Below are 7,003 nucleotides of genomic sequence, written 5' to 3'. Positions count from 1 at the left end.
AGATCAGGGTGTCATTGTGCTTTGCTGGTAAGAGCTGTTAGGAGATATTTATATGATTTTTGTACCTGTTTGAGTCCCTGTAGCCATGATCTGATAAGAACATGCTGGGAGCCTGTTCCATGCTGGCTTTGCAGCAGTTCCTGCTTTGCCTTTGATTTGTCAGCAGGCAGCACTTTTATGGCAGCTCTGCTCAAAATCCAGCTCGACCTATTAGAAATAATAATCGTGTTTAAGCCAGTGCAGATAAAACACTCCCGTGAAGTAGCAAGGTGTGACTGGATTAATTTGTTTGAGCCTGGTTTATTTGTGCATCTTTTATGAGGGCAATTACAGCCTTCCTCCTGAGTAATGGGAAGCAATTGTCTGCTCAGGCTGGAGGAGGAGAAGGGGGTTGGGGTCAGTGTCCTGCCCTAAAATTTTTGCTGCATTTTTGCTGCCACAGGCTCCAGTCACAAAGAGCAGGATGTCCATTGTGCCACGGATCAGTGGGAATCTGTCCCTGTTTTCACTGGATCCATCCCGAGGTCCTGGCTGGGGCCCAGGTGGGACTGGCCAGGTGTGACCAAATCCCAGAATCCCAGATGGGCTGGGTTGGGAGAGACCTTAAAACCATCCCATTCCACCCCTGCTGTGGGCAGGGACACTTCCACTACCCCAGTTTTCTCCAATTTCCATCCAAATGGCCTTGAACCATTCCAGGGATGGAGCAGCCACAGCTTCTCTGGGCACCCTGTGCCAGGGAACAATTCCTTCCCTATATTCAGCCTCAATCTCCCATCCTTTATCTTTAACCCCCTGGCCCTTGTCCTGTGGCCACAAGCCCTGATAAAAAGTCCCTCTCCAGCTGTCCTGGAGCCCCTTTAGGCCCTGGAAAGGGCTCTGAGCTCTCTCTGGAGCCTTCACCTCTTCAGGTGAGCATCCCCAGGGACAGTTGGTGCCTATCACTGTGCAGCCATCAAATTTTTGGTGTAGCACGTTGTGCATGAAAGTAAAATGTATTTATACAAAAAATTAAAAATATTTCAAATGCAGTGCTCTGTGTAATCCTTCCCCTCACTGATTTCCCTTTGAATAGGGGTGTTTTAGGTACTTCAGGGGGTGCTTTAGGTATTTCAGTGACCTCCTGGCTCAGCAGCTCCTTGCAGCACAGACAGCAGCTGAAGCATTCCAGCCTTTCATTCAGGTGCTTTGTGATCCTGATGATTGCAAGTTCAATTTTTTGCTAATAGAGTTGGCAATTACACAGGCAATGAGAGGAGCCATAGCCAAAGCTGCTGTCCTGCCCTTAAGGAGCCCTTGGAATTGTCCCTTATTCCAGGTCTAACAGGGCAGAGGGGAATGGCCCCCACAGTGGGACTTGCTGGCGATGTACAGGATGGCAAAGCCTTTAACACCTATTTCTCACTTCCTTAGAAAACTTTTAGCAATATTTTAATAATCTTATTTTTATAAAAATCACATTTTCCCCCTCTTTTTTTTTTTCTCAGTGACCAGCATCAAACTCATGTGGATCTGCAAGTTCTGATTGCCTTAAAAAGGGGAACATCATAAAACACATGTATATTTTATTTATTTATTTATTTATTTATTTATGTAATTTCAGCTCAAGACTGGCTGATTCATTGAAACTTCATGTTGTTCCTAGGAGCTATGGTGGAAAAGCTGCTTGGAACAGCAGCCTGAAAAATGCCAGCCTTAAGCTGTGCTTCAATCCTCCAAAGCCTCTGCAGTCCAAACCAGGTGAGAAGGCAACTCATCCCAGAGGTCTTCTTGAGAACCCGAGTGAGTGCTGTGTTTTCCTGTGCACATCATATCCTGGGTGCCACTAAATTACTGATAATTGAGTGCAGAGTGTGTGTGTGGGGGGGTTATTTACAACTTTGTCCTGTCAGAGTGACAAAAAGCAGCCTTGAGGTGCTGCTTGCTCTGCTCAGCTCCACACTTTCAATATTTCCTCAAGGCTATTGCTGCTGTCTGCTGTCACAGACCCACATCAGCATTTCCATACCATTACCTTCAGCAAGCAGCATTCCCTTAATTCCTGCCTTGTTTAGTCCTGGACTATAAATAAAACTAACGGCTCAGGAAAGCAAGCCTTGCAGAGCCCTGCCCTGGAGGCTACTCAAAACCTGAAAATTTCATTGGTTTGACAGTCTTTACAGACGAACATCTAATCTATAATAACCATAATGCCAGTTGGAAATCCATAATTAGGGCCCACTCTGAGCTGTGGCACAGCAGATGAGGAATAATGCCGAGCACTCCGCTGGAGGAAGTGCACTCAGGCCATTTTCTCTGTATGATTCTTATTCTGGCTCTCTCTCTCCCCCCCAACTCCCCAGCCAGTATGATGAGAAAATAAATACAGATATTTATGCTCATTTCTGGGAATGCAGTTGTCTCAGCACATACAGCACCCAGGAGGGCTGTAAGAAATAAATTAGTGCTCCACGGTGCGGATGTGCCAGGCAGGATGCATGTCTGTTTGACTGCTGCTAAGGAGCTGAATATTTCACATGAGGAAGGTTTATGGTGCTGTGAATGTCACTGATATGTCAAAGGAACAATAAGCTTGTGGAGCTTTTAGGGGTTTATTCCTCACCCTGCTGCTGGGAGCAGTTGGAATGCCAGTGCTGTGGGTTCTGCTGGCCCACAGCTTCTCCAGAAGTCGTGAATGCAACATTTAGGTGACAGAAATTTGTCAAATTCTAAAATATCAAAATTCAAACCAGTGTGGGCAGCAGGTGAGGGAGGGAATTCTGCCCTTTTGCCCAGGTGAGACCCCAGCTGCAGAGCTGCTCCAGCACAGGAGCTGCTGGAGAGAGCCAGAGGAGGCTCCAGGATGAACAGAGGGATGGAAAGGAGGAAAGGCTGGGAGAGCTGGGATTGTTCACCTGGACAGGACAAGGCTCCAGGGTAACCTAATTGTGGCCCTCCAGTGCCTGAAGGAGCCAACAAAAAAGATGGAAAAGGACTTTTTACAAGGGTCTGCCGTGGCGGACAAGGGGGAATGGCTTCACACTCACAAAACAGGTTTTGGTTGGATACTGGGAAGGAATTGTTCCCTGTGAGGGTGGGCAGGCCCTGGCACAGAGAAGCTGTGGCTGACCCTGAATCCCTGGAAGTGCCCAAGGCCAGGCTGGACAGGGCTTGGAGCAGCCTGGGATGGTGGAAGGTGTCCCTGCCATGGCAGGGGGTGGAACTGGATGATCTTTAAATTTTCTTCCAAACCCTTCCATGGCTCTATGAATACCCTGAGCTGGAATGGACCTACAGGGATCACAGCGTTCCCAAGCATCCTGTCATGTGCCGGGGAGTGTTTTCCAAACTCCCCTTGAATTCTCCATCTCTGGGGCTCCAAAAGGAGCCAGGCCAGGAGCTGAGGTCCTGCCACCAGGCACCACTTCTAGCTGGTGTGGAGACAGCTCCTGGGATGTGCCAAGGAGGCAGAGCCGGTGTTGTGCTCGTTAGAGAAGGGCCTGGAAGCCTCCCCTGGCCACCATCTGCTGCCTTGTTTGTGCAGTTTGATCATCCCTCAATGAATGGCTCCGCTGAAACTCCGTGATTAATCTCCGGGATCCGAATCTCTTTAGCAGCCTGAGGGATGGCAGGATTTAGCTCGTTAAAATAAAACCGTGTGAATGTGCAAATTCTCCTCAAAAGAGATTGGGATTCATGAAGCTGCTCGGTACAAAAGTGGGGAAATGAGCTGTGGCTTTTTGTGCTGCCTATTTACAAACACATGCTCCTTGATAAAAGCTGGGAATATCTCTCGGAGATGAGCGGTGACTAAAGCAGCCCCGTGATCGTGCTGAGAGGACTTGTGGAAGGCACACAATGTCTGAAGATGATTTTAATGACTGACAACAATTTCAGGGAGCTGTTAGGAGGCTTTTCTCTCTGGATGGTAGAAGGAATATTTCACTGACAGGTGTTTTAAAGTATTTCCTGTACAATGAGTCGGCTCAATTTGTCCATAACGAATAAAATGAAATTTAGGGATCATTTAAGGGTTATTAATGGCTGTGATGTATTAATTATGCAGCAAACTTTAATTGTCTCCTCCTTAAAAAACCAGTTCAATTAGAGTCCTTGGAGTTTTTAATAGTGTGTTGAAATAGTTTTTCAAACAACAAAGCATTAAGTCTCGTTACGGATCCATTTCTCTTTTTATGGGAAATGATTTGACCATAACTGATCCTGACAGGGAATTTAAATAGTCTAAACCCAGCCTGGCAACAAACATAGAATCCTAATGTGTGCAGCCTCCAGCCCATGGAATAGTCCTAAAGTCACTGAGGTTGCACAGGCTATTTGTGACAGCACATTCTGGGTTTGTGTGGGATCTTCAGCTGATTCCTTTCTGGAGAAAGTGAAATAAATTCTCTGTTGTTTCTCCTGGCCATTCTTTGAACCTGCACCATGTGTCTTTTTCAATTGTAAAACAATTTGAAAACATGCAGATTTATTTACTGTGCTCAAAGAAATCTGTCCATTGGGCTGTTGATTTATCTTTTTCCCCCTCCCCATCTACACTCAGTTTCACCAGGTACTTTCAGTCCTCTAAAGAAAACTGTTTACAAAGTGAGATTTACTTTGGAGCACTGTATTCATGAATAGGAAATAAAGGTACAGTTCTGAGAGAAGCTTTTTTTCTGCTGTAACTCCTTCTCATTTTGCACTGTGCAGGGAAATGAATCCTTCCAGCAGCCACCTGCAGGACGTATTTCCTGTGGAGAAAATTGATTTGCAGGTTTGTCCCAGCCAGTGTTTAAGGAATGACTGGAACAATGAGGTTGTGCACAGCAGAGGCTGCTTCAGTGCAGAATTGCTCTGGTGCCTTGTGCAGGCTGCCCTAGAACAGAGTTGCAGAATAAAGCAGGGAATGATTCAAAGGATCTCCTCCATGGATCCACCTTGGGCAGCACAAGAGCCCAGCCAGGGCTGCAGCCAAGATGAACCCAAATGGTCCCAAAATGCACGAGCGCTCACGGGGTCTCTCCCTGGGATCAGCTCTGCTCCATGTGCACATTGCAGTTCAGTGTCCAATTCCAGCTCAGCCCCTGCACTCCCATCCTGCTTGTTTTTCTCTCTGCAGCCCACAGGGTTTGTGCTCTGGGGCTGAGATTTGGATCATTTGTCCTTGGTGCCCAGCTGGAGCAGGAATTGTTTTGTCTCCCTGCTCTGTGCAGAGCTCACCATGCCCTGATGTGGAGCTCAGAACTGCACACTAAAGCAGCACAGAATGGGAAAATATAAAAGCTAAACCTGAGGCATCAGCTCAGCCCCTTTGGTGTTGGACGAGAAATCTGAAGCAAAGTGTGCTCCCATGGAAGCTGTGCAGTCCTGGGAGGGGGCTGAGGGCAGGGTGGGATGCTCAGGCTGGAGCTGGGTCCAGGATGGCCACTGATCAAGGCAGTCAGGATCTCCTGATAGATCAGGCAAGTGGAATTATGGAAAATACAGCTAGAGTGCAAGGAAATCAGCCCACTGATGTTTGTTCCCTATAGGCTAAGGGCAAATCAGTCAGGTTTTACTTGTGGCTTTAATTTTTGGTGTTGTTTAGTTTGGTTTGGTTTTAGCAAAGGAAAAAAATGGAGCAAAACTTCACATTCCATGTCTGAGCTGTTGAGGGGAGTCCAGGGATCCATTTCAGTCCAACGAGTACCCAGCAGGCAGCTCAACAAAAACTATTTGATAAATAAGATGAGGAGGAGTTCCCTTATCACTCCTCCAGGCCCAGGATTACAAACAGCACGTGATGGGCCTTGGGAAGATTCCAAACTCCTCCTGGGTGTTTCTTTGCTGAAAAATGTTTTTTGCAATGCTGGGTCCCAGTGAGAGGGTCCCAGCCCCACTCTCTGTATAACTGTGTGGAAGGCTGGAAAATCTTAGGAACGACTTCTCTCTCTTCAGCAGCAGTTGGGTAGAAAGACGAACTATAAATAAAAAGCAGCTGTGGTCTGGGAGTTATCCTGAGTTCTAAAAACAACACTTTTAAGAACCTCTCTGGTAGAAATAAATACTATGGCTCTGCAGATGTCCCAGGGGAGAGATGTGCTTTCTCCCTCTCTTTTTTCTTCCAGGAAAAGAATGACAGCTGATATATTTATCTGTAGGAGAGCCTGCCGATTCTATTTGAACATTACAAGAAATTATTCAAGCTTCAAGCAAACATTTCCTCTGTATTTTTTTTTTTTGGAAGAAAAATCAGCAAATTGAAAATCTTGCTTGTCTTTCACAGGAAGGATGTTGCAAAAAAAAAGTACAAGAACAAAGGCTAATGAGGATGAAGACAAGAAGAAAAGCAGCTCCTTTTTTCTTTTTTTTTTGAAGGGGAATTTCCAAATTTTGGAGATAAACAGTTATTTTACTTGTAAGTAACTTATACAAGGGGGGTATGCTTTGACATATCAAAATTAGGTGAAAAGCCCGAAAAATAGGATGTTTCAGAGTAATTTTTTTTGAGGATGATGGAAGACAAGATTTGATGTTAAAAGAAAACACTTAAACTGCCTCCAATTTGAACCATTTGTCTGTTAACATGACAGATATTAGATTTTAAGTAAATACTTGCTTTCTCAAGCTTGCTTTCAGTTAGGAACTGAACCATCAAGTGATGGGGTTAATTCTGTATGGGATATTTGTTGAAGACTGAACAGAATTAAAAGGAACATGGAGTGAAAAGCACTTGTTGTACACTCTCAACCCAGAATCCAATTCCAGAGCATTCTCCCTTGATTTCATTCTGTAAAGCTGCCAGAAATCACACCTGAATTGGGCCCAGCACTGTAGGTTTTATTATTCTGATAGGAAAACAGAAGATGGCCCAATAGGTGCATCTTTCCAAGGAATTGCCATTTTTTCCTGTTCCCAGCCATGCCAGCCAGGAGCAGAGGTGTGATCCCCTTCTCTCACCTCCCAGCCCAGTGGGGGTCTTGGCAGAAGGTTTCTTCTCTGACTTTTCAGAGTGTCTGGAAGAGAAAAAGATGAACTTGTTCCA

This window comes from Onychostruthus taczanowskii, unplaced genomic scaffold, assembly GCF_017590055.1.
Source record: "Onychostruthus taczanowskii isolate IOZ18803 unplaced genomic scaffold, ASM1759005v1 scaffold24, whole genome shotgun sequence".
In the NCBI taxonomy this organism is placed as follows: domain Eukaryota; kingdom Metazoa; phylum Chordata; class Aves; order Passeriformes; family Passeridae; genus Onychostruthus; species Onychostruthus taczanowskii.
This window is presented reverse-complemented; position numbering follows the sequence as displayed.